Source organism: Chenopodium quinoa, unplaced genomic scaffold (genome assembly GCF_001683475.1).
Source record: "Chenopodium quinoa cultivar QQ74 unplaced genomic scaffold, ASM168347v1, whole genome shotgun sequence".
In the NCBI taxonomy this organism is placed as follows: Eukaryota; Viridiplantae; Streptophyta; class Magnoliopsida; order Caryophyllales; family Amaranthaceae; genus Chenopodium; species Chenopodium quinoa.
This window is the reverse complement of record NW_018744593.1, coordinates 6,522,638-6,550,151: the sequence shown is the minus strand read 5'-3', so window position 1 is coordinate 6,550,151 and position 27,514 is coordinate 6,522,638.

Sequence of the window (27,514 nt, the reverse complement as noted above, 5' to 3'; positions counted from 1 at the left end):
ATGGTCGCTTAAAAGCCTAGGACTTTACACTTGTTAGGGTGTATTAGGATTTGAATTCCTGACTGTTTAAGTGACCTTAAATTAGAAATGATACTCTCATCACACTTTTTTGTAAGAAACAAGTAGGAGTCGCCAATGAGTTTTAGGAAAACTCATAAACATCGCTCATGCCTTTCTCCCAAGTAGAATTCAAGGGATAATTAGAATGAATCATAAGTTTAACCATGCCCAAAATGGTTTACAGAAACCAGAAATGAGTTTGGGAGTGAGGATACTAAGATAACGTCCCCTTTAGAGGGGTGTAGACAGCCATTTGTGTCTCCCCAAAACCAAACCCAGTGATGAGTGCCTTTCACGTCGAATCATAATCGAATGAAGTGAAAGTGTTGAAAGTTTAGTGTTGCGGATAGTTTTAATTTCTTTTCTCTTCTCTTTGTTTTTGAAAACCTATTATAAGAAAACAAACAATTCAGTTTAGTTGGACCATGATATGGGTCCAATAGTAGTGTAGTTGGATGGGGTTTGAAAAGACCTTTCCAACGATATATTATAAGCCCAATTCCGATGAATATTGAGGAAGTTATGGCCAAATTACTGAACTAGGCCTGGTTTGAGCCTTATATGCGGCCCAATGATCTAGAGGAGGGCCTAATATGGATTTATTATTCCTCTTGCAATCAGGAATGGTTTTAGTCTTCTAGATTCTTCTAGAAGGTTCTTTTCATTCCTAATTCAATTAACATTAATAAATTGACTTTTGTTGACTTTTCAGAGTTTTAATTAAGATCAAAGAACATTTTTGAGGAAAAATAAGATTTTATTCTCCTGTACGGCAATTTCTATCTGATTTTAAGAAAACGCATCAAATTCCTAGTCAGCGCCAAACGCCAGCTGTAGCGCCTGACGCTACGCTTGGCGCCTGGCGCTAGCTTTAGCGCCCAGTGCTAGTCTTGGCGTCTGACGTCAAGGTTAGTGTTTGGCGCCAACTTAGTTTTTTGCGTCAGAACTCTGTTTTTTGATATTTTATCTTTTTGGCTGATTTTCACCTACAATTAACCTACAATCAATCAACTTTCATCAGTTTTCACCAACTTTCTCTCTCTCTCTCTTTTTCCTAAACTAGCTTCTCTCAAATATAAAAATTCTGCATTCATTAGATCTAGAAACACCTAACCATATTCAAAGTTGGCTTCGCCCAGACGTGAAAGGTTTTAATTTCTGAGGGTTTGGTCCCAAATCACACTTTCAATTATTTAATTTAATTGTTTGTTTTATTATTTTCCTTGAAGTTACTAACGTGTGTATTTTGTTATTAGAAAGAGGTACGAGGCATCAAAGTAAGTATTTTAATGGTTTTAATTGATATTATGATGTAGGAATCATGTTCAGATTGTTATTTTGATTCCTAATATCATGTCTAGGGTAACTTTAATACTAAGTATGATTGCTATGATGCCTTTTATTTTCTTCCCAATATTTATGATTGTTAGTATCATGTTAGGACTAAATATATGATTTTTATTGCTTAGTGACATGGTAGAGTTTGTTATTAATCTTGTTAGTATCATGCCTAGGATCTTGCTATTATTATTATGCTTTAACATGATTATGTTAATTATGATTATAATAGTTATAATTGTTTATCATGATTATTTTAATTGTAATTTGTTATTATGATTATTATGATTATTTATTATTATGTTGCTTGATATTGATATTTATTGTTATTGCTTGATCACGCCTTTTATGCATGTTTAAAGGGAATTGGTACTTGTAATCATGCTTAATAAGGTAATTAATAATCTTGTTAGGGTTAATGTGATTATAATTCAAGTGATCGCCAATAATAGTTTATTTGTGCATTAATATTCAACCAACATAGATAAACATGTTTAGGGTTAATCCTATTTTTTGTATGTTAGTTAGTATGCGCACATGAATACGAGCAGAATAAAGTAGAGGCCTATTATTAGGGCAAGTTCAATCTCTTTTATGTTGGATTTGTACCTTCATCCCTGAACCCTATTTGGTTCAAGACCTTATGGATTTGACGATCTCTTAGATCGTTAAGCGGTGTAATCTTCACCTCGTGAACGGTTTACAAGTTCCTAAAAAAACTTGTTGGCGACTCTTTTCCTCTATCTTCTTTCCCTTTGGTCGCCACCGTACTTTAGTGTATGATTACAGTGGGGTTCAAGCTAGGGGATTAACGGTTGAAATATTCCCTACAGTTTTTGGCGACTCCATTGGGGAGGATTTCTATTTTAATTCCTGAATTTATTTCAGCAATGATTTAGAATGAGTGGATGAGATTCGAAACGTCCTAAGTATTTCACGTGCGTAATTTTGATTAACATTATTGTCATATGCATAAAAAAGATCTCATTGGAAAGACCATCCATAATGAGTTAAAAACATAGGATTTTACACGTAGGAAATTTGAGAAATATCTTTCACAACTAGGACCTAAATAACACTGCGCGAAACAGGAAAATTTTATCGAGCACAGAAAGCTGCTCAGGCATGTAGGAATTAGTCAGCGAACAGAAGCCGGCGCCAGACATTTAACTGTAGCGCCAGACGACATCTCTGTCGCAAGGTGCTACAGCTAAATCCTGGCGCCAACCTCTGTTTGCTGGCGCCAAATTCTTCCAATACCGAGCCAGAAATATGCGTTCTAATTTCGACCAGTTTTTCGTATTGTTTGCTCGATCCTACTTCCTAATTGAGTTTTTCTCACTTTTCTGAAACCCATATGTGCTCTACATATGGACATAACCCTCTGGGAATTCATGCTCCATCTACCTGATTGAACGCTCTGAGCAACAAAGGGTACATCCGAGAATGTTGAATTCACCAAACCATGGAAGCGAGTTTTTCTAAAATTCGCGATGTCCCATCCACTCGTTCCAACCCTTCACGGTTAGGATTCCGCGCGGTGCATCAGGACAATTAACCATGGACCCTCTATTGACTTAACCATATCCCGAACTTTAGAGAACTAGAACCATGGTTAGGTTGCAAACTTTGACTAATTGTGCATTATTTGTTGTGCATATACTATGTTTTCTTAACCGTTTGTTTGAATTGTGTTGAGATTAAATGAATTAATTACTTAAAGAACTTTGCCTAATTAATTAATTAATTAATTTGAGTAAATAAAGTCTAATATTTTTAACCAGAATTGACCTAGTACGACTTTAGGCATCCCTTGTTGATTAATAACACCGAAAACAATTCCAGATTGAAGCTCCAGCATTGGCGCCAAAGTCTGAACTGTAGCGCCACTCTGTCAAGTGTGGCGCCTGGCGCTACACTACACAGTGCGACGCCAGTCCTGTCGTTTTGACGACAGTTCAGATTATTGATCGAGTCATCACCTAGTGTCTAATTAACCAATTTTCTAATTAATTCGGTTAAACTTGCTGTCAATAATACCTTGTTAAGTCATTAATTGAGTCTAAGTCACATAGTTTAGCCACATGGTCATGACACAAGTCTTAACATGTCACCTACACTCACTAGTCTTAGCACGCACTTTGAGTACATATCACCATGACCATGTCTTAGGTTCATGAATGAGTCGGTTTTTCCGTCATTTGAGTTGGGGGTACATTCTATTCCTAATTCTTCATATCCCTCCATCTACATCATTTTTCTTCACACTCTATTCCAATATTTCTTCACTTCCTCCATCCATTGCATGTTGAATAAAGTTTGAGTCAAATAATTAACAATGAATATCCCCAAATTCCTTTTCCACAGTACTTGGTCGAGGAGAGAAGGGCGATTAATCAAGGACAACCTCTTTATTCAAGTCTCACTTTTTGGTAAACCAATTCGCCAAAAGAGGAAGGCTAAAAAGATAATGAAAAGTCAAGAAGAGTTCAATGAACTTAGGAATCAATTGAATGACGTGACTGAGGTGTTAAAGGCTTTAACCCTCAAAATTGATGACCCTGTGAAGAAAAAACAAATGAACCTTATGCAAGAAAGTTTGAGCAAGCTATCTAGTGACTATAAATTTCAGGACATTAGTTCACAAGGGGTCTCACTGGACAAGGAACTTCTTTCGCATAAGTTCAACGCCACTGACATCCCTAAATTCAAGGCAACAGATAACCCTTACTTTCATCTAAAAGCTTTTGAAACTATAATGAGCATTAAGGGTATCGAGAAGAAGGTTTTCCCCTCTCTGTTCTCGCTATCTCTCGAGACCGTTTGCCAGCAATGGTTCTTTTCTCTCGAGAAAGAAAAAACCTCCTCCTTGGAGTCCATAGCAAACGCTTTCATAGATAGATATAAGTGCAACATCCAAGACGAAACAGACCATAGACAACTCGAGATGTTAAAACAAAAAGAAAACGAAGGGTTCACTTCTTTCTTCAACAAATAGAGGGAAACTTCTGCTAATATGGTCAAAGCTCCTATCGAAAAAGAATCTGTGAGGATGTTTAACAAGAATCTCCAAGGGAAGTATTCAAGGCACTTAAAGTACCAACACAACTTGAATACTTTCAAGGTTGTGTATAACATAAGCATTGACATTGAAGATGACCTTGTGAAAGACAATAGTGCGAGCGGAAAGAAGAACGACCATCCTTCTTCTTCTTCTCCCATTAATGAGGTACATGCCACTAACACCTCTAAATCGCGAATCCAAAGGTAAAAAATAGTGTTCACTCCACTCAGTATGAGTTATGAAACAGATTTTGAGAAGCTATACCACAAAGGACTAGTCATGCCCATAGGGCCAATCAAAGATCCAGTTCCTGAAGCCAGGCCACCCAAGTGGGACCCTAATAAGCACTGCAAATATCACAAAGGAAAGGGTCACAACACTGAGGAGTGTTAGAAACTCAAAGAAGCTATTCAAGATCTGATCGATGACAATAAAACTTTCGAGGTTCTAGCCATTGAAGAAGATCAAACATCCTTCGATCCATCACTTCTTATCACACCTGTAGGTGAGCCCATGATTGAGACACCTTATATAACCTCTCTTGATGAAGTGGCCATGATGGAGGAGGATGAAAGTCTTGTCTTAGATAATACCAGGGAAGACTCGTCAAGTCTAAAAGAGGATATTCGAAAACTGCAAGATGTCGTTGCCATGCTCTTGAATGTGGTAGAAGGACTAGAAAATCGGGTGATGGCCATCGAACAAAATTCTCGCCAAGGGTTTAATAAAGAACTCAATGCTCCTAAGCCACGGGCAAAACGGACCATTGAAGAATACACACCAATAGGAATGACTTACAATGAAACTTTTGATTGTCTTCACGATCAAGGTCATATTCACTCCATTGGTCCCAGTCAAGACCCTCCATCTGAAAAACGTTTTCCCAATTGGGATCCAAATTCCTATTGTAAATACCATAGAGGTCGCGGTCACACTACCGAAAAATATCTCTCCCTCAAATATCGTGTTCAAGACTTCATTGATTCAAATCTCCTTCATGTTCCTCCGCGCGACAAGAAGGCCAAGATTAGTAACGATAGTAACACTGGCTGTAAAGGAAAGAAGAACGACTATCCTTCTTCTTCCGAAAACACCTACTCTAGTAACAGTGTTGGTACTTTTAACCTTAATGAGATCTTAGCCATGGATAATCGAGGATCTAGAAATCAACAAAAAAAGGATTTTACCCCTATTGGAATTAGCTACGATGATGATTTCTATCAACTCCATGCCAAGGGACTCATTACCCCTGTTGAACCTCTTCAAGATCCCCCGCTTGAGAAGAGATTGCATAGTTGGAATCCAAATGTGCGCTGCAAGTACCATCAAGGTAGGGGTCATGCTACTGAGAGATGTTGGAAGCTAAAGGAGGCTATCCAAAATTTGATTGATAATAACAAGCTTCTCATACCTCCAGTTAACAAGAAGAGCGAGCAACACAAGACAAGAGGCGAGCTTCAACGACGAGATTTCATGACGTCTTTTTTTTTTTCTTCTTTTTCTTTATTCACTCTTTCCCCAATAAGTCTAGCATACGCACCTTTCTTTTCCCTTAGATTAATTTTGTAGATTATTTCTTTTTCCATTTTAATAAAATGAGCATTTATTTTCTTGCATATGATCATTGCATTGCAAAACAAAAAAAAAAAAAAGAAAAAAACTCCATGTCAAACTAAGCACAAAGTATACCAATGATTTAAGGCACCCCTTGTAGCCACATCATATTACCTTTCACCCTTCAAATATACAATCCTTTCTTCATAAACCACTTTGAGCCTCGTCTAACGATAGACCATTCATTTTTCAACCCATATCTACCTAACTATGGGATGGGATAGTGTGCAACTTATGCAGTTTTCAATATCATAAAAAGCTTGAGTGACTTCAAAAGATTAAAATAGCAAAAAAAAAAATGAGCAATAAAAATAATAATAAAAGTGTACAAAAGAGCAAGTGTTCCAATGTCTTTGACATAAACATGTCTTTGATATGAACATGTATTAGATTACGTCTCTTATCGAGTGCTCGGTACCGTGCCTGAGAAACATGAATGCCAAGTGAGTGATAGACCGCATGATCGCAATTGCCCACACTTATAAAATAAAATAAAAATGCTAAGGCAAAAAAGGATAAATGAAAGCTAAACCTCAAGCATAAAAATATAAAGATTCAAAAGCAAGGTTGCACACCTCGGGGGCTTATCTAGGGTCTTGAGCCTTTATCCCTTTATTCTTCAACCTTTAGCCTAACCATGTTACAACCCTTAAAAAGACTTTTTTGAGGTATACACATACTTGTGCGAGGTTCGTCTAGAGCTACGTTCGACCTGATTCCTAACGGATACGTATGCAACCTAACATCGAGGTGCGGCCGTAATAAAAATGCATTCATATTCACGTTCACACACCATGATCATATCAAGGGATCTCCTATGCTCATCCCTACCTACTTAGAGCTAGACTTGGGGGCTTGCTCCCTACATCATTAGCTTACCTAGCCTAAGACTTGGGAGCTAGACTTAGGGACTCTTTTCAATAATATTTTCTCCACACACTTAGCCTTTGCGGCCTAACTTTAGTGTCACTTTTACACACATCACACATACATGACCAAATATACTTCCCTTAGGGACCCTTTGTCATGGAATCTTAACACAACGCTGAAGCATGCCTTGTCATAATTGTCATTGCATCATGAAGTATGAAGTGCTTAGCATCCGTGCCTAAGTTACCTAAATACTTTCATCATTGAGTCAACAATTGAGATATCCTAGGATGGATTAATCCTTGCACTTTGAGAGATCATATCAAACAACATTTAACTAAGCTCATTCAACATGCACCTTCAAAAACTTTGCTTCTTTATTTTTTTCGCGTCTTTCTTTTTTGGGAGAAAGTCGGTACCCTCCACAAAAATGACGGAAAATATTTGCTTTTTTTGCATTTTTGAGTCACATTGAATCAACACTATGCACACACGAGTCATGAGTCACACGTGTCATTTCACTTCGAGTCGAGTCAACCTCGAGTCAGTTAATCAGCGAGTCAAGTTTATGCCTTGAGTCGTGTCAACTCAATGAGTCAAGAGACATTAAACCTTAGGTCAACCCTAAGATAATTAAAAAGATTAGAAAAGTTCTATAGTAAAAAATAAATAAAGGTGCAGCAGAATAGGGAAGACCCTACTCCAGCGCCAGACGAAAACATCTAGTGTCTGGCAACAGTTTTTAACGCCTGGCGCTAAATCCCAGTGTCTGGCGACAGAGCCAATTCTTGGCACCAGAGATGTTTTAGCAACGATAGAGCTCGAAGTCTCTGAGAAAGGTGATTTCGACCTCATACAGAAATTTTGGGTTGCTTGGTACGCTAGTTAGCCCATATAAGCAATTTGACATGATTAAGTAGTTAGTTTGATTACAATCACAATAAGTGATCGACCTGATGAAAGAGCGTCTCAATTAGCTTAAAGCGCCTAAGAATTGGCTCATCACGGAGACACCGACATACTGGTTTTAGCGGAAGCAAAGTTCAAGCGAGCTTTAGAGATCGGCAACGTTGGTCTTTGGAAATTTTTCTTCGGAATATTATCGCGACAAACATTCAAGCATCGAAGCTCCTTTGTTCAGAGGCGCGTGGATATACCATCGAAGCTCCTTTGTTCAGAGACGCGTGGACATATCATCAAAAGCTCTTTTGTTCAGAGACGCGTGGACATTTCTTTCAAGCTCTTTTGTGCAGAGACGCGTGAACATTTTTTAGAAGCTCTTTTGCTCAGAGACGCGTGGGCATCCTATTATCAAAGCTCTTTGTTCAGAGACGCGTGGACAAATCATTGAGAAGTTCATAATAAATTCAACCTCTTTTGCTCATAGATGCGTGGGCATCCTATTATCAAGCTCTTTTGCTCAAAGACGCATGGGCATCCTATTATCAAGCTCTATTGTTCAGAGATGAGTGGACATATTATTCAAGAAGTTCTTTGTTCAGAGACGAGTGAACATCAAAACAACTAGATAACATTCCCTAGATTGTGGAGAGCTGTCAAAAAACAACTCAAGGTGATTTCAAGCGAAGTTGTCTTCGATCATGTTTCCTTAGACGTGGAAGATGGTCACAAAGCGGAAGAGGATTGTTTCAAGCGAAGCAATCTTAGATAGTATTCCCTTGGACGTGGAATATTATCAAAGCGGAGGAGGATCGTTTCAAGCGAAGCAATCTTCAAAATTTGAAACAGTTACAAGCGTAGCAGTTTTCAAGCGGGATGGCATTCTCTTGGCAGGAGGTCATCAAAACAACAGTAAAGCGGTAGCAAATCGGTTACTTTCATAGACGTGTGCTCGACGGTGCAAGATACGCGTTTCTTTAACTCTTTTATCTGTTTAACTAACGCTAGTTTGCATGTATCGACGTTACAAGACTAATTTAGGATCGCAGAACGTTCTGAATCATTCTCCGTCCCTATCGATACTTTGACTTTTGTTTTCGAAACTTGCGTTTCTCCAAACTCAGTCAAAGTGGGGGCTTCTGTAGACACCCATTTGTGTTTCCCCAAAACCAAACCCAGAGATGAGTTCCTTTCACGTCGAATCATAATCGAATGAAGTGAAAGTGTGGAAAGTTTAGTGTTGCGGATAGTTTTAATTTCTTTTCTCTTCTCTTTGTTTTTGAAAACCTATTTTAAGAAAACAGCCAATCCAGTTTGGTTGTTCCATGATATGGGTCCAACAGTAGTGTAGTTGGATGAGGTTTGAAAAGACCTTTCCAACGATATAATATAAGCCCAATTCCAATGAATATTGAGGAAGTTATGGCCAAATTACTGAACTGGGCCCGGTTTTAGCCTTATATGCGGCCCAATGATCTAGAGGAGGGCCTAATATGGATTTATCATTCCACATGCAATTAGGAATGGTTTAGTCTTCTAGAATCTTTTAGAAGGTTCTTTTCATTCCTAATTCAATTAGCATTGATAAATTGACTTTTGTTGACTTTTAAGAGTTTTAATTAAGATCAAAGAACATTTTTGAGGAAAAATACGATTTTATCCTCCTGTACGGCAATTTCTATCTGATTTTAAGAAAACGCGTCAAATTCCTAGTCAGCACCAAACGCCAGCTGAAGCGCCTGACGCTACGCTTGGCGCCTAGCGCTAGCTTTAGCACCCGGCGCTAGTCTTGGCGTCTGACGCCAAGGTCAGCGTTTGCGCCAACTTAGTTTTTTGCGTCAGAACTCTGTATTTTTTATATTTTATCTTTTTGGATGAGTTTCTCTATAAATAACGTCGTCAAAAATCCGTTTTCATTCACCTACAATTAACCTACAATCAATCAATTTTCATCAGTTTTCACCAACTTTTTCTCTCTCTCTTTTTCTAAACTAGCTTCTCTCAAATATAAAAATTCCGCATTCATTAGATCTAGAAACACCTAGCCATATTTGAAGTTGCCTTCTCCCTAGACGTGAAAGGTTTTAATTTCTGAGGGTTGGGTCCCAAATCTCTCTTTCATTTATTTAATTTAATTGTTTGTTTTATTATTTTCCTTGAAGTTACTAACGAGTGTATTTTGTTATTAGAAAGAGGTACAAGGCATCAAAGTAAGTATTTTAATGGTTTTAATTGATATTATGATGTAGATATCATGTTTGGATTGTTATTTTGATTCCTAATATCATGTCTAGGGTAATTTTTATACTAAGTATGATTGTTATGATGCCTTTTATTTTCTTCCTAATATTTATGATTGTTAGTATCATGTTAGGGATAAATATATGATTTTTATTGCTTAGTGACATGGTAGGGTTTGTTATTAATCTTGTTAGTATCATGCCTAGGATCTTGCTATTATTATTATGCTTTAACATGATTATGTTGATTATGTTAATTATGATTATCATTGTTATAATTTTTTATCATGATTATTTTAATTGTAATTTGTTATTATAATTATTTACTATTATGTTTCTTGATATTGATATTTATTGTTATTGCTTGATCACGCCTTTTATGCATGTTTAAAGGGAATTGGTACTTGTAATCATGCTTAATAAGATAATTAATAATCTTGTTAGGGTTAATGTGATTATAATTCAAGTGATCGCCAATAATAGTTTATTTGTGAATTAATATTCAACCAACATAGATAAACATGTTTAGGGTTAATCCTATTTATTGTATGTTAGCCAGAAAGCGCACATGAATACGAGCAGAATAAAGTAGAGGCCTATTATTAGGGCAGGTTCAATCTCTTTTAGGTTGGATTTGTACCTTCATCCCCAAACCCTATTTGGTTCAAGACCTTATGGAGTTGACGATCTCTTAGATCGTTAAGGGGTGTAATCTTCACCTCGTGAACGGTTTACAAGTTCCTAAAGAAATTTGTTGTGACTCTTTTTCTCTATCTTCTTTCCCTTTGGACGCCACCGTACATTAGTTTATGTTCACAGTGGGGTTCAATCTAGGGGATTAATGCTTGAAATATTCCCTACAAAGAGAATCTCTATCTTAGCCCTAGTCGCGCGCGCCAGGCACGCACAACTGATTGAGTTGCGCTAGTTTGCGGTTTGCCTTATACAAAAGCGTCTTTTTAAAACGTGCATAACTTTTTATTGCCGAGTCGGATTAAGGCGTGTGAGATATCATTAGAAATTTCTTAATGTCTACTTTCTAATGCTGTTGGAATTAGGTTATAATATGTTTTTGATCAAAAGTCATGGCCGTTGGAGTGCAAGGGTGTCGGTTTTAGGGCCCGATTTAGTGTTTTGATCATAACTTCTTCGTTTTGTCTCAGAATTGGGCTTATAATATACCGTTGGAAATATCTTTAAAAGTTATATCCATATATAAAGGACTTGAATGGTAATTTGGTGGTTGATTTATCTGTTTGGCTCGGTTTTCAACAATGTAGGTTCCATTGGATCCAATCATTGCATTTGACGAATTTAGGTTCGTTATTAATCAAGTTTAAACATGTATGAACACGTTTTAGGCCTAATTAGTAATCGGAAAAGGATCTAAGATAAATTAATCTAAAATATGGGTTTTAACTTACTTCATAATTCTTTTCATAGTCCATAAAAATTCAACTTTGATCTAGCTTGAAGAACGGATTTTTGTAACATCATCGCACTTCCTTTCGGGACAAGAGGCCAAAAGTTGGTGTATATAGTTAACCCCCACTTTGATCGAGTCTAGAATAGAAGATGATCAAAGTAGTCAAGGAAATAAATCCGAGACTCATTCTACGATGTTCTCAAAGAATATAGAATCTTTCAAAAATGTTAAGGATGTCTAAACGATCCTTGATTCGCTAAGTGTTTGAAACCAGTAGCTATTAAGGCTAGAAAAATTTATCTCTAGTCTCAACGTGATACATAATCTAGATTGATCCTTTGCATTAGCAGAACTCTTTTACAAGTAAAGGTGTTCTGGGTGATGTCAAGTCATGAGAAGAGATCGGTTTAAAAAATGAGTAAAGGGGATGATTTCCTATCAACCATGTCATCGTTGGTCCAAAGTCCCTCGATATGTCATTGAAAATTTAGCTTGACTTTAACAAAGTAAAAAGATGAAAAAGGTGTTTTCGATATTCGAGCCGAAATGGTCTGGTATTCGAGCCGGATGTCCATAAGATAGAAATACATGTCTCGGGACTGGAGGCATATATCCAAATCCAGTGAGAGGGAAGAAAGTCAACAACACTCTCAGCTGTTTTTTCCACAAGATGAGTACACGTGTCTCAGGACTGGGAGCACGTGACTACATAGGCGCGACATCGTCTCGTCGCTTTTTTATATAGGGGTGGACGGACACCCTAACTGTCCGGTAAGCTAGTAAGCTCACTAACTACCGTATTTGCTTCCAATCAAGAAGTGTCTATTCCTGATGGTTCGAAGCGAATGTCGACTCTTGAGCTAATGCCTAAAGTAATCCTCTACCTTTTACTTCAAAGAGGTAGATCTCGCAAAGCTTGGGCCGAAGTTAAATTTTACGCATTACCTACGCCGTACAATTTTGCGTCGTACGATACAACTTTTGCATTTTTACGCTGTATGACAACACCTTCCTTTTTGCTTCGGACGTGATAAAAGAAGAAAAGCCGGACATTTATAACGTCAGTATAGTAAAATGACAAACCTGTCTATGGGTGCTTTTACGTAAAGCACCACCACGGAACGTCGTAAGACACTCTTACAAAAAACGTTCAAAATGTATGCATAGGGAAGGCACAAAGCATGGTGTGCATGCAAAATGATGCAAAAAACTATCAAAGAAGAAAAGAAAGTACTGGATGCAAAGCAATTTTAAAAGATTTCGATAATTCGCGCGTTATTACGTCTAACAACGTACAAAACCGTTGAGAAAAATTCAAAACGGATCGAAATATGAGTATTGGTCTTATAAGTGACCAGTGTCTGCGCACAACTCAGTAGGTCGTGCTGACCAAGCACGCGCAAGAAACTGGGTTGCGATGGGATGCCACGCGCAACTTACTGAGTTGTGCGCAACATTTAAATTAGTAAAAGATTTGGAGAAGCGCGATCTGCAACTCACTTTCTTCTTCTCATCTTTCTCCAATCTTGATCACTTTCCATTTTGGTTGTTGTTTGAAGCTAAGGAAAGTAAATCTTTCTCCTTTTATTCTTCCAGAATTTAATCTTGGTCAAAAAAATGGAGAAATCGAATGAAGAATCCTAATAAAAATTAGGGTTTTTGATTCGATTTGTTGTCATGAATTTGTTGGTTTGTTGTTGTGATATATTTAAGCAATATATTGCAACAAATTTAATGTGAAATGATAAATTATTGATCCTGTATAAGCATGTCAAGCATATATGATTTTTTTTGTTCATTCTAATTTTGACTTTGTGCTTGATCTTTATTTCTCTCCTTTTTTACTCACATAGATTATACTTGTTAATTTTAATGTAAATTGAAGTGTGTATAACAACAATCATGCATTAAAATTATAAATAAAATTTTGAACTTTTATAATAGCATGAATTTGTTCTTGCGACTCATGTTTATTTTTTTCATGCGTAAGTTGCAAAATTGGCTTTATCAATGATAAAATTAACCGATGGTTATTATTATTCACTTATAAAACTGTGATTTCAAGACTTGCACAAAACTAGTTAGTTTAGGAAATTCTTGAAGAGATCATCGAGCTGGTGTAGCTTGGCTATATTTCGGGTTCGTAAGCCCCCATTTTACATTTTTGAATGTTGTAGACCCTAGTTTTAGGTGACTTCGATGATTTGCTTGTTGTTAATTATTAGACCCTTTCATGTTGCTTAAAATGAGTCTATAAATCCCGTGTCTCGTCTTATTATGATAACAAGTAGGATCTTGGAAACGATTAAACTAGTGTGTTTAAAACGTTTTATGACCATTCATAGTTTTAACAAAGAATTTTTCTAAGTCTAGTAATATTGGTCATTTATTAGAACAAGTAGGGGGAAAAATGAAATGTTGTTCAAATTTTTCGTCTATTCTTGCTACTTTTGAATTCTTTCTTTTGAGTTCATATTTTGTCACTGTTTTGAAGCTCGAGAAAGTAGATGTTATCCTCCTTGCAAAATTCCAATGTGTGCAACAATGGAGAATAATTTAGAATGAAAACTCCTTAATTTCGAATTTAGGAGTCTTTTGTTTACATTCTAACTCATGAAATTGTTTGTCTTATGTTAATAACGTGCCATGATACAATTTTCATGATGAATGATTGAGTACTAAACCTTCATATGAGCAAGTATCATGATTTTGTTGCTCTATACTAGTCATAGTCTCTAATCTCTAGAGTAAATTGAAGTATTGAAACAACATTTATTCACTAAGCTTAATTCTTGAAGTTGAACTTGAAAATGGCTCGAATATGTAACTTGTTTCAAGGCCAAGTTCAGTCGCAAACTTAATTTTCAAGGGAACAAAATGATTATTAAATCATTGTGATGCATTTGAAAATTATAAAGCTCGAGATCTACAACTATTTAGGCGATTCTCGAAAGTAGCTTGAATGGCATGAATATCTCATTTTGTATCTTGGTGGATATTGGAGCCCCCATGTGTCGGGTTATGCGCATTCTTGCTATTTCTCAAGTCTTGGAGCCCCACAATTTGGGGTAGTTCTAATGACTTGCTATTGTTTAAGCCATTCATATAATCATGATATTGAGATGGACCTATGATGACATGGCTTTCACATTTTAGTTAAAGTCTTGTTTGAGAAAGCAAGTTAGTTCTTTGCTTGTTTATAAACAAAAACAATTGAGTTTAAGGTTTATTATATCATACCTAATGTCTAAACGTTTGTAAAGATGATTGTGGTGATTTTATTCTCAAAGTTGATTTAGAACATCAATTATTTTATTTTTTCTTATCAATCATTGAATTTGGTTTTGCAGGTGGTTTGTTTACCATCCCTAAGCTAATGTGAACAAGTTTGAGCCAAGAAGTCGAATCTTAGTTCATTCCTTTTGAAAATATAAATGTACATACACGTATTATCCAAATGGTTATTAAGAATCTGAAAATTTATTTATTTGAGGAAATGAAACAAAAAATCAGAAAGGAAATTTTGAATACTATTTTTCGTTAGAGACAGGTTATTTCGAATTAGAATTCAAAATTTGGAAAAAGTTCAATAATTTAAATAAAATTTTATTTTGAAAAGCAACTTTTTATAGTTGGCAAAATACATAATATAATTTTCACAATTGAACCCAAAATGGAAAGAAAAGTCTAGCTCGTAATTGGGTGTGACTTTTTTTGTCCAAGATTGATGAATGTAAGTTGTAATTTGCAACTTATTTCAACAAAGATATCAAAATGTGAGCAAACTTTCGTATATCTAATTTTGTTTAAGCTTTACTTTTTGTCATCATTGTCATATTTTGCTAATTGAAAGGGAATTTTTTTCAATTAAATAAGCACCGTAGTTTGAAAACGAATGTTTATCAAACCCAGGTTTGGTGAAGTGTTAGAATAATTTATAAATTCATTCGAATCACTTTCAAAAATATGGTCTCATTTTAAAATAAAATTTAAGGTGAGACTTTTATTTTTAATTTGAAGCCCCCAAGTGTAGACTTAGGTGGCTTTTGGAATTCATGTATACATATGCTAGGGGATGTTTCTCATGTTTAATTAAGGCCCCAAGATTTGTATTTTCAATTTGCAGAAAATTGCGTATGTTTATTATAAATTGTTTGATCAAGTAATATAATTAATTATCTTGGTCAAATAATAGGAAGTGGTATTCTTCCCTTTGTCATTTAAAGTTATTAATATGGTTCGTAATAAGCTTTGCATGACCATGATTTTGTAGCATAAATAGTGTGTTCAAATATGTAAATAGAGAGAAGTGGGGATGTCCTTGCTTTTTTAAGCCCCTAATTTGAGGCAAAGAGCGAAAAAAAATAATACTATTTCCGAGTATTTTAGTTGCCAAATGGGAGGGATCATTCCGACTTACCCCCTAAAAAGAATTGAACAAAAAAGACGGATTTGTATATAAAGGAAGGAGAATCCAACTTTCCCATAGAATAAAAAAGAAAGAAAATTAGACATGTTTTCAAAAAGCAAGGCTTACTGACTTAATATTTGCATCATCGTGATGACTTGGAAGTGAGGTATACGTGTGGTAGCGATAACGATCATTTTTTCATGTAGAAATCGTGTTCAATCAATGTTCCTCGCTTTGAGAAGATGGAGATATCCCACGCAGGCGGCATATTAGTTGCTCATGATAAGTGAGAAGACCAACGCTCAAGAGTTGTAAAAGACATCTAAAGTTGACTTCAAGGTTGTCGATATATCAAATCAATTTATTGTTTTAACTTTTTTTTCTTTCTAGGCAATGTATATAGAACCTGAATTACCTTTGTAATAAATAGCCCTACTATTAAAAGAAAACAAAATGATTGTTTATTTTTTTAAAGTGATAATCATCTCATTTTTCTTGGGAAAAAGATATGGAAAACATAGAATTTAGTTTGATTTGATTGCTTTACTAACATGATGTAATCAAGCCAATGGCTATCAATCATCCAAATCATTTGAATTTTTTTATATGATCTTGAAATCATAACTCAACACTTCATTCATTTTATATATGGGCATGCCTACTCAATAGTAGGTCCATATGTGTAAAAGCCTAAGATTGGCCATATTTTCATGGAATGATGATTTTGGTATATGGTTATGGTCTACCTCAAGGAGGGCCTTTCCAAGGTTTCTAGGCTTGGGGTTATGAACAATGGACAGGCTCAAGTATACTTCCAAAATCCCTTACTTTTGGTGCTTCTCAAATTTAAACCTTTCTGCTTTGTGCGGCAACTTCCTACAATAGGTGCCTTTTCCTTGTGATCTCTCTTTTGTTTTGTTTCTCTCTATTTTTTTGACAAGTTTTGTTTTGGGTTTGGAACGATTTTTTAATCTTTTCTTTTGGGTTTAGACTAACTTTGTGTCCCCCTCTTATGCTTCGTTCCCCCAATTTCCCATTTGTATCTTTGCACCATTCCCATCCCAAGGTATGGAATAATGTAGGTTGAATAACTAAGGCTCAATTGATAAGGCTCAAAAGGGCTGCCAAAAACATGGATTTTCTATAACATTTGTAAAGTTTCAAGTTGCCTCCTGTGTTGTGAAATCATCATATCCTTTGTTTGGGGGCCTATAAGATGGGCCTCTTTTCATTCAATACATCTTGTAAGCCAAAGCTCATCAAGAATCTTAAAGTGTTGAGTATGTATGCCTTTTGATATTGCCTGTTTGTATGTATACGTTTTATTTAATTCAAGTCAATAACAATAAAGAGACTGAAAAGAGAACAAGATAGACGTACTTGAAAATATATTTTTTATTCATTAATTAATGAGAGTACAAAATATGAAGATTTGACAGCATTAATCTCTTAGTCTTTCATAAAAAAAAACAAAGGAAAGAAACAAAACAAGACCTACGGTGCTACATCTTTAATTTTTGACAACTTCTTGAGATTGCATCTTCGAGATTTGTCGGTTTTCGACGTAGGTGGAATCCTCTCTAAAAATCAAGTCCATCTATATGATTCATGGTTTCATTTATCAAGTCCCTTTCAATTAATATTCCCACAGTATAAACTTTTTGAAATGTGTCTAAACCAAGATATTGTAAATGGCACTTGTATGGTGGAGACATATTGTCTATTAACTTTGGGAGAGGTTCATGATCTGGAGGTCTTTATGGAATAAGAGCAAACTTTGATCGCCACCTGGAAAAGAAGTCAACTAAGCCTTCTTCTTACCCTTGCTTAAGAAATTCGAGATCGTGCAAGGTAGTTGTGAGCTCGATGTTATCTCCATATTGGGTTAAAAATGCTTTTACAACGTTACTCCAAGTGGAAGCTTATTTTGCATCGAGATTATAAAACCATGATGTAGCAGTTGGATCCAATGAAAAAAGAAAAGTACATGCATACAGGTTTGGCTTAACCCCTTTCAACGCCATAATTCCAATAAAGCTCATTAAGTGAGTCCTAGGATTGTCTGTAACCTTGAAGGCTGGCAAATCCATAGTCAAGAACTTTTCTAGAAGAGTCTTGCCACTAGGTTGTGGTGCAAGCTCATAATTAAATTACTTATTCCCTGAGTTAGCTCGAAGGACAAATTTCTCCAAGGCCTCTACTCTTTCAACTCTTGCTCTTTCTTGCAGAATTTTTTCTTTTCTTGCTTTTATTTTAGCCTTGTCTGCTTTTTTACGAGCCTTTAGGTTTTGGAGTTCCTCTCTAAGTTTCTCCAATCCTTCTTTGTCACCCATGATTGGAATAGTATGCTAATGTGGAAGATGATCTAGTGGTGTATCACTAAAAATTGATCGCGTTCACTTAAACCTTTTCTGCTAAGCATTCAAACAATGAACCAAAGTCAAAATGATTGTTTTATTTCCTTTTTTTTAATCCTTGTAATACTAATTCACTTTAAGCAAGTTTGTTGATGAACAATGTAAAAAAAATTCACGAACAATCATTAATGTAATGTCATGATTTGTGTTAACTTCAACAAGGTAATCATCTAAGGATTTTACTTTAAATGAATTGTTTTTGAAACAGGTAGAAGAGAAAGTCAAGAAAGTTGGATTGAAAATGCTCATCAAATTTTAGGAATATTAATTAACCCGAACATACTCCTTAAAATGATCAAATATACTATGGTATTTGTTGATCACTTAGATTGCAATAGAGATCTATATTATTTTATTGGACATTTTGTGAGAATATACTTTTTAAAGCAATTTTTTTGTGAGAAACTACCTTATAAAAAAAATGTTGTAATAAAGTACCTTATAAAAGCTAAATGTTGTAAGATACTACCCCTTACCTAAAAAAAAAAAAAAAAAAAAAAAAAAAAAAAAAAGATACTACCCCTTGGTTGGAAAGTAAGAGTTGAATAAATTTTTCTAGCGTTGATCAAGTCATGTGCCGGTCACTTGACATTTAATTCATCTTGGGTATTATATGGATAGGCTCGGGGAAAATGGGGAAAGATGAATTAAACGTCACGTGACCGGCACATGACTAGGTCAACGCCGAAAAAATTAAGTCAACTCTCACTTTCCGATCAGGGGTAGTATCTTACAACATTTAGCTTTTATAAGGTAGTTTTTTACAACATTTTTTTTATAAGGTAGTTTCTCGCAAAAAAATGCTTTAAAAGGTAGTTTCTCACAAAATTTCCTTTTTTTTCAATTATGATTCTCATATTGCTCATCTTTAAAGGATAATATTTTACTATTTGGTTTAAAAGAATGATGGCCTCCGAATGTACAATCCAAGAAATAATGAAATCATTTTCTCGGTTTTATCATTCATTAGCTTCTCTTTTTTTTAGAATAATATTTTTTTAATCATATTCTCATTTTTTTATTATTATTTTTAAGAACGACATTTCTTTTTTTTTTTTCGTTCTATTTCTCTTTTTTTTTGTGTGAGACAATCATCCCAAGTAAGTTCACGAGATTTTCTTTTTAAACTATAGAAGAGGTAAATAAATTATACTCTTAAATCAAGGTTGACCAATTACAACTAAAAAATGATGAACACAAAAATAGGCACGTTCAAGAATAAACATATTGATGACGTCCTATTAAGAGATGCGAACTTCTAATGACAAACCTCATAAGAAGTAATGTCATTAGCTTGATTATAAAGTACGTAAACGAATCATCATAATAAAAAATAGTATTGCGCGCAATTTTCCGTCTTGCGCTAAGGTGGAAAGTGCATCTTTAAGAGTAGCATCTACCACATGCGTTTATTTTTTTTTTGCGAAAACGCAAAAAGAACGATAAAGACATTTTTTTTTTTGTGAAAACGCAAAAAGAAGGATAAAAAAACATGTTTTTGGATTAAAAAAAAACGAAAAAAGATGATCATAGTAAAAGTTAGACAACGTTTTACAAAAGAGCTATTTTTAGCACCTACTTAACGATTAACCTTAAAGTGGTAGTATCGTTTTCTTCGTATGATATTGCTCGTAACGAGTAAAAGTCAACGTTGAACAATGGGTGCGCGTAAGACATAGTGTTGCGCAGAGGTGCCACGCGCAACTTCTGAACTTGCGTAGGAAGGTGTGCGCAACTTTGACCGTTGCGCGTGCCACCTGGTAGGTTCGACACCTTATTTATTTATTTATTTATTTATTTATTGTCGAACCATAATTTTTGCGATTTTTTTATATTTATTATATCTCTAGGTAACAAGTTGGAATTAGTTAGATTAGACACGAAGCACATATTCATGTAATCACATAAGCACATAAAAGGAACCGTCAAAGCATACAATGTCATTTTAAGGTCAAGGCTTGGGTGTCCAAAGGTACCATATCTTAAGGGATGATGCACGAATTAATCACTCAACGTGTTGACCCACGACATAGCCCTCCCAACATTTTGTTGGCGATATGGGTGGGATGATTTTTATTGATTTTGGGATAGAAGCCTAGTGTTATCGACCCCTAGTCAATGAGCAAATCCCCAATGATTAAACTGTGCTATGATTATGCATGATGCAATGCTGCTTGTTTGATTTTTACTTTTGTGAAAAAGGAAGATATTATACGTCCGAGACTCGCTCTTTAATTAGAGATTATCCAAGTTAGTTCTCGTTACAATCCATAGGAAACCTAGTGTTGGAAACCTTGAACCATAACTATAAACTAATCTTGTAACCTCTAAGTCCCCAATGGAGTCGCCACTGTAAGGAGGGTGATCCCATCGTAGGGGGTCCTTCCTTAGATGCCCATGGTCGCTTAAAAGCCTAGGAATTTACACTTCTTAAGGTTTATTCGGATTTGAATTCCTGACTATTTGGGAGACCTTGAATTAGAAATGATATCATCACGATTTTTTGTAAGAAACAAGTAGGAGTCGCCAATGAGTTTTAGGAAAACTTATAAACCTCGTTCATGCCTTTCTTCCAAGTAGAGTTCAAGGGATAATTAGCATGAATCGTAAGTTTACCCATGCCCAAATTGATCTACATAAACTAGAAATGAGTTCGGGAGTGAGGGTACTAAGATAACTTTCCCTTTAGAGGGGAATCACTATCTTAGCTCTAGTACGGTCTCTACTAGCTCTTCCTTTTTCACAATTTCATTACCAAACATTTTATGCAACATGATACCTAAAGACTAAGTTAGTTGATTATATTTACAAGCATTAATCGCGTAGGAATTACATTGCAAAAGTTGTTATTCTTATTTAATAATATTCGTGAAAGAACAATAAATAAACAAGATTCGCCTTGTCTTAAGTGATAAAACAGCAATTAATTCTTGAAATTCTAGTCTTGATTAACGAAAGAGTGCTATGTTAATTAATTAATCAAAATTTTGTTTAAAGTGATCAAACAATACTAATTAATCAATTAAAGTTATTCAAACAATAAAAGAGAAGTGATTTATATAAATGCGCAGGAAACTAACCGTTCTTCTTTTATGTTAAATCTCCGTTTAATGTGTTTATGGACTTTGTTTATTCTTTGTACCTCCAGGGACTTCAATTGATTCAATTAGGGTTTGAAAGTATTTGGGAAGAGAGAAGAAAAAGTAGTATGATAGTTAGAGAAGTTGAGAGATTAGGGTTTTGAGAATACTAGGGTTTTAATTCTGATTTTTCCGTCCCCGTAATGCTGAACGAAGAACCCTATTTATAGGCGCAGATATCTAGGTTAAGGGTTTTACAGCCGCGCCTTCAGGTGGCGTGCGCAACTCTCTGAGTTGTGCAGGGTGCCGCGCGCATCTCAATGAGTCGCGCGCGCCAGGCTCGCGCAACCGATTGAGTTGCGCGGATTTGCGGTTTGCCTTATATGAAAGCGCGTTTTTAAAACATCCATAACTTTTGATTGCGGAGTCATATTAAGGAGTGTGAGATATCATTGTAAAGCTCTTAATTTATACTTTCTAGTTCCGTTAGAAGTAGGTAAAAATATGTTATGTATCAAAATTTATGGCCGTTGGAGTGAAAGGGTGTCGGTTTACGGGCCCGATTTAGTGTTTTGATCATAACTTCTTCGTTTTGGCTCGGAATCGGTCTTATAATATATCGTTGGAAAGATATTTAAAAGGGCTATCCATATATATAGGATTGCACGTGAATTTGATGGTGTTTAATTTTTTTGGCTCGGTTTTCAACAATGTAGGTTCCAGTGGATCCAATCATTGCATTTGACGCATTTTGGTCCGTTATTAATTAAGTTTAAACGTGTATTAACACGTTTTAGGCATAATTAGTAATTGGAAAAGGCTCTAAGATAAATTATTCTCAAATTTGGGTTTTAACTTACTTCATAATTCTTTTCATAATCCATAAATACTTCAACTTTGATCTAGCATGAAGAACGGATTTTTGTAACATCATCGCATTTCCTTTAGGGACAAGAGGCCAAATGTAGGTGTCTACAACACCCTATAAAAATATGCACCCTATTTTTGCTTTTTTTATTTTTTTAATAAAACCGTAAAGTCAAAGTCAATTTTAGTCAAGTCATTAAAATAAATAAAATGGTTTAATTTACAGCGCGTGGTCAAGAAAGGAAGGGCGTTTGATAAGAGACAACCTTTTCGTTCAAGTAAAAAATTTTGATAAACCAATCTGTTGGAATAGAAAAGCTAAGAAGGTAATTGCGAGTCAAGAAGAAGTCAATGAGCTCAAGAAGCAAATGGCTGGTGTAACTGAGTTGCTAAAGACCTTAACTCTCTAAATCAATACCCTGTGATGCAACAACAAATGGAGTTCATGCAAGAGAGCTTGAGCAAGATATCTAATGATTATAGGTTTATGGGCATTAGCTCACAAGGGGTCTCGATGGACAAGGAGCTCCTTCCGCAAAAGTTCAACGCCAACGACATACCAAAATTCAAGGCCGCCGACAACCCCTATTTTCATGTAAGAGCCTTTGAAACTATAATGAATATTAAAGGGATTGATAGAAACGTATTTCATTCTTTATTTTCCTTATCTCTTGAAACTGTTTGCCAACAATGGTTCTTTTCCCTTGACAAATAGAAAACCTCTATTTGGGAATCAATTGTAAACGCTTTCATTGATAGGTATAAATGCAATATTCAAGTTGAAATTGATCATAGGGAACTTGAAATACTTAAATAAAAAGAGAATGAAGGCTTTACTTCTTTCTTTAATAAATGGAGAGAAACCTCTGTTAGGATGATTGAAGTACCAAGTGAAAAAGAATCTTTGAGGATGTTCATTAAGAACCTCCAAGAAAAGTACTCCAAGCATCTCAATACCAAAACAACTTGCATACTTTCAAGACCGTCTATGACATTGGGATTAACATTGAAGACGACCTTGCTAAACAAAAGGCTGCTAATAATAACACCAATAGTGGCTGGAAAGGCAAGAAGAACGACAATCCTTTTTCTTCCAAAACCACCTACTCTAATAATGTTAGCACCTTTAATTTGAGTATAGTCCTTGCTATGAACAACCAAGGACAAAAGAAAACATTTAGGAGGAACTTTACTCCTATTGGTATGAGTTATGACACCGCATTCGACCGACTGAATGCAAAAGGTCTTATAACACCTATTGGACCATTTGGGGATCCACCGGTTGAAAAGAGAACAGCTAACTAGAACCCTAATGCACATTGAAAATTCCATCAAGGTAGATGCCATCTCACTGAGAAATATTGGAAGCTTAAATAAGCTATCCAAGACTTGATTGACAACAATAAGTTTCCATTGCCCCCTGCAAGCAAGAAGCCAAGCATTAACAATGCACCCTTCTCTGATTTTTTTTCTATCTTTGATGAAGAAAACCATGTTGATCCATTATCCCTCATCAAACTAGTTGAAGAAATTCATGCTATCAAAGAAGAGGAGGAAACCTTTTTCGATGCCATGAGTGATTTTCCTTCTGAACAAGAACTTGCAACTAAGGAAGAAGTACGGATTCTCATACGATCAATGTGGGAGGAAATAGACTTGTTACGTGAAGCTATTGAATTAGTGAAGAAACAAGAAAAAGTGGTTCAAAACAAGCATGTTAAAGTTCCACCTATGGAGTAGAAACCATTCCCTCTCCAAGTAATTGACACACCCAAGAAGAGTAATAAATCCTACACTCCAATTGGGACCTCCTATGCTAATTTGTTCAAAATGCTCTCTGAGATTTGAAAGGTCAAACCTCTCGAACTCAGACCATTTGAGTCATTAAAGAGGACATATAGGTTCTTCTGTCCATACCATCTATCAGGGGGACATACCATTGAGAACTGTTTTAAATTCAAAGATTTAATTCAGAAGATGATTGATAACAAGAAGCTAGTTCAAATCCCATAAGAACAAGATATTAGCATCAATGGGGTTTGGGACAACAATGATGAAGACAACTATCTTAAGGATATGGAAGAACCTCCACTTTCAGTCATATATCCGATAAGCGATTTTTGGGATGAAGAAGATTCACCTATATACGTCCTCACAAGATCTGGGAGAATGCTACCTCCCATCTCTACACAACATATTCCTACCGTGTAGCAAGTTCCCATTCCAATTATAGAGGACAACGATGTTGTCAAACAATTCAAGAAGACTAAGGTCGAAATGAACGTATGGAAAATTCTAGCTACATCTCGAGAACATAGGCTAGCGGTAATGAACGCCTTGCATAAGATAGGGATAGATTCCGAAACCACTCCTGAGTGGTTTGCTAACTTCCTTACGAGTGATCTCCCTAGTGCTATCAATCTAATCACCTTTTTTGACAAGGATTTACCTTCGGAAGGTGAAAAGCATTACAAGGATTTAAACCTCACAGTAGTCTGCAAGAGCATGAATGTCCAAATGACTCTCGTAGACAACGGATCGGCAATCAATGTCTGTCCACTTAGAACTACGAGAATGTTAGAAATAAGGGATGAAGATTTAACCCCATCAACACAAGGAATAAGAGGCTACGACAATACTCGTCGCCAAGAACTTGGAAAAATCACCATGAATGTGATGGTGGGAGCAAGAACATGCCATTACATTCCAAGTGGTAGATATTAAGGCTTCTTTCAACCTATTTTTGGGATGCCCTTGGCCGCATGACCTCAAGGCCGTCCCTTCATCTCTTCACCAATAAGTGAAGGCTATAGTTGAAGGGATCCCTATTACAATTGATGCTTCACCGATGAGGATTAAAGCCGTCAAAAATTCAATTATTAATGTGGAGCACGATTAGAATCATGGAGACTTGTGGGGCTTTAATGAAGAGGTATCCTTAATTGAGAAGGATGAAAGGACCCCTCTTTGTCTCGACCCCCACTCCAATATGACGGTTAATGCTATTCTCAAGAGATAGAGACACTTTTCGGGAATGACTCTAGAAAAGAAAAAGAATATAACAAAACAAATAGAATTACCTGGCCTCCCTAAGTTAGATACTTTCGGACTTGGTTTCGAACCGATTCAGGAAGATCTTAAGCAAGCCCAAGAAAGGTCTAAAGTGCGTATGAACGCTTGCACCCAAAGGAAAGTAATCCCGATGGACCAATATCCTCTTACTCTCAATGGACACTTCATAAAAGAAGGAGAGGACTATCCATGCTACGAATTTCCCGAACCTTTTGTTGTAAATGGCATAAGGAAACCTGGGTTCGAAATCTTTTTGGATTGTTACTTTGTAGATGAGATCCCAACTCCTATTCGCAAGGAGAAAGCACCCCCATTCTTTGACTTCAACGTCATAGGACTCCTCTTTGGGCGCGAGAAGGATGAGCCAAAGTACATAGGGGATAACTCCTCGCTCATTTAAACGGTCCTACAAAGCGAGAATTTTGACCCTTCCAAGCTCATCACTCCAAAAGAGGGTTAAGTGCAATGATGGCGCAAGACAGTCAAGGTGACTACTCCGAGTGGAAGAAAAATATAATAACAATAGGACAAGGACCAATGTTTGAAGAGTCGTTTGAGTCAGAGTCAGAGTCAGATTCTTTTCCTGTAGAGTGTCCTAAGTCCTTAGCTGTAGCACCTCTTTCTTCTTCTCCTTCTTCTATGTTAGCATCTACTCCTAGGATAGTTAGCAATCAAGTCCTTGAGGACATTTCTTTATTCGATGTAATGATTTTTTATATTTAATAACATATCTTCTTCCTCTTACTCCTCATGTTATTCATTAACCCATGATGACAAGCATTGCTTAACTCAAATGATTCAACCATTAAAAGAGAATTTAAAATCAGATTAACACTAAATAAAGAAGAAAGAACCGATTTAATTAATCTACTCAAAGAATTTATCGATGTATTTGCTTGGTCATATGAATATATGCCAAGCATTAATAGAGAAATAGCTCAACACACTATACCACTAATTCCGGGAATGAAACCTGTAAAACAAAAGCTGCATTGAATGAAACACGATATAGCTCTTAAACTAAAAGAAGATGTTCAAAAGCAAATAACTGCAGCCTTTATTAGAGTGTCAAAATACCCCGAATGGGTAGCAAAAGTGGTCCCAATTCGAAAGAAGGATAGAAGGGTAATAATGTGTGTCGACTATCGAGATTTAAAAAGGCAAGTCCAAACGACGACTTCCCTTTACAACACATTGATTTTTTAGTAGATAATACATCAAATCATGCGCTTCTCTCATTTATGGATGGATACGCGGGGTACAACCAGATTTTCATGGCGGAAGAACACCTTGGGGTACTTACTGCTACACGGTAATGCCATTCGGGTTGAAAAATGCAGGTGTTACTTACCAACGAGCAGCAATTTCCCTACTCCATGATATGATGCACAAAGAGGTTGAAGTATATGTGGACGATATGATCGTGAAATAAAAACATTGCCCAGGACATCAAGTAGACTTAAGAAAATTTTTCGAAAAAGCTAAGAAAATACAACATGATCGAGGTTGAATCCATCAAAGTGTGATTTTGGAGTCACCTAAGGCAAGCTCTTGGGATACATTATAAGCTCTAGAGGAATATAGATAGACCCAACCAAGATCAAGGCGATCATGTTAATGACACCGCCCAAAACCGAGAAACAAATTCGAGGATTTATTGGCCGGTTGCAATACATAAGTAGGTTTGTATCGAAGCTAACAACGATATGCGAACCAATATTCAAGAAGCTATAAAAGAATGTTCCAGTAATATGGGACGACGAGTGTTAAAAAGCCTTTGAGAAGATCAAAGCTTATCTCGCAAATCCTCTCGTATTAACACCAGCGCTTCCAGGGATCCCTCTTAGGTTGTAATTAACAGTCACCAAGGAGACAATAGGGGCTATGCTTCCACAAGAGGTAGAAGGAAAAGAAAATGCAATCTACTACCTAAGCAAGAAAATGCTCGAATATGAAGTACGCTACACACCGCTGGAAAAATTGTGCCTCGCATTTGTGTGGGCCACAACCATGCTACGACATTACATGCTCGTGCATACAGTCTTTGTAGTTTCTCGAATGGATCCACTTAAGTATCTATTCTAAAATTCTACAGTCAATGGGCGCATATCAAGGTGGATAGTTAATTTAGCCTAATTCGATGTAAGATTCATGC